Genomic DNA, 1,729 nt, shown 5'->3' with positions numbered 1-1,729 from the left:
CGCCGACATTCGCTACAGTCCCTTATCTTCGATGCGACCGTTGATGTGCGTTCGCTGTTACGGCTGATTGTAGTGCTCGTCGCAGCGACGATAGGTTCGAGCCTCCGAATCCGCCTTCACGTGTTCAGGAAGCTTGTCCCACACGTGGTTGATATAGTCGCCGTAACAGTACAATCTTCAGTATATACTGCAACTGCTCGGCGCTCAAGTCTCGAATATCGAAAGGATGACACAGCGCGAGATACATTTTGATACTGCGCCATTCGCGAGTTGGCGCACCTTTAAATAGGCGGTCGAGAACGCGTAGCCCGTAGTGCGAACATGAAATTCGTGCGGAAACCGCTGACGATACGCGTCACGAACTGCGACGCGAAATCGCGAATGATGGGAGGCAGCGTGAAGAAGCGCAAGCACGGCGAAATACTGCCGAGTACTATACGTGCGATCATTTGCGGCCCGTCGAATTGCGGTAAAACCAACGTTCTCATAAGTTTGCTCGAGAGCCCGAACGGTGTATGTTTCGAGAATGTGTACGTCTACTCGAAATCGTTGCAACAGCCAAAGTATCGATATCTTGAATATTTGTTGACGTCTATCGACGAAATCGGTTACTTTACGTTCTCCAACAACAGCGACGTCGTTCCACCGAGCGAGGCGCATCCAAATTCTATTTTTATCTTTGATGACGTGGCATGCGACAAGCAGGATACGGTGAGAGAATACTTCTCGATGGGCCGTCACGCGGACGTCGACTGCTTCTATCTCTGTCAGACATACGCGAGGATACCTAAACATTTGATACGCGACAACGCGAACCTGCTGATTCTGTTCAAGCAGGACGGTATCAACTTGAAACACGTTTACAACGATCACGTGAATACCGACATGTCGTACGATGAATTTTGCTTATTGTGCCGCGACTGTTGGCGACAAAAGTGTGGATTCCTAGTGATAGACAAGAACAGTGCGCTTAAAGATGGGAGATACAGAAAAGGATTTAACGAATTCGCGATACCGTAACTCGGTCAGTCGTTGTCGATACTTCGCCAGAGACGAACATGGCTGATGTGCGCGAGCGTGAAAAAATCGCGAGGGAGATCGAGAGGACGAGCGAGTCGATCCGCAAGAAACATCGCGCTCTGAAGATCGGTAGAATCAAGGAGAGAGCATAGCGTTGGACAGGCATTTTAAACCTATTGTCAAACCGCTGCGACAGATCGTTGACAACCCTGGCATGCGCGCGATAAAGAGAGAGTCACGCGACGATGACGCAGCATCTGCCCCCAAGCGTGAGAGGAAGGAGGAAGAGGAAGAAGAGAGCGAGACGTTCGAGCGTTCCGAGACTCTGCGTAAATCCGATGATAGGTCGCACGAACATATACAGCCGATAACCTCCACCCCGTGTACGACGATCGTACCACCGATAGAGTCGTTCGAGAACGTTTTCGAAACGACGGACGACTCGTTCGCAACGAAGGTTCAACATCGGTTGCAAACGTCGGAAGGCCGAGAGGCGTTGCGAGCCAGCTTGGGCTCGCTGGGACGAAAATACATCGAGGCTGTCATGAGTGGAGCGCGAGGAAAAGGGAATGGTATAGATCGCGTGTATGGCGTTTATCTACACAAGGACGGACTTATGTTTGGCAATAAACGTTTCGACGTGGATGACGCGAACAACATAATTATCGACGGCGTACGATACGCCGGTACACCCGGTCTTTACGAGTTG

Source organism: Mycetomoellerius zeteki, unplaced genomic scaffold (genome assembly GCF_001594055.1).
Source record: "Mycetomoellerius zeteki isolate Tzet28-1 unplaced genomic scaffold, Tzet1.0 scaffold966, whole genome shotgun sequence".
In the NCBI taxonomy this organism is placed as follows: Eukaryota; Metazoa; Arthropoda; class Insecta; order Hymenoptera; family Formicidae; genus Mycetomoellerius; species Mycetomoellerius zeteki.
This window is presented reverse-complemented; position numbering follows the sequence as displayed.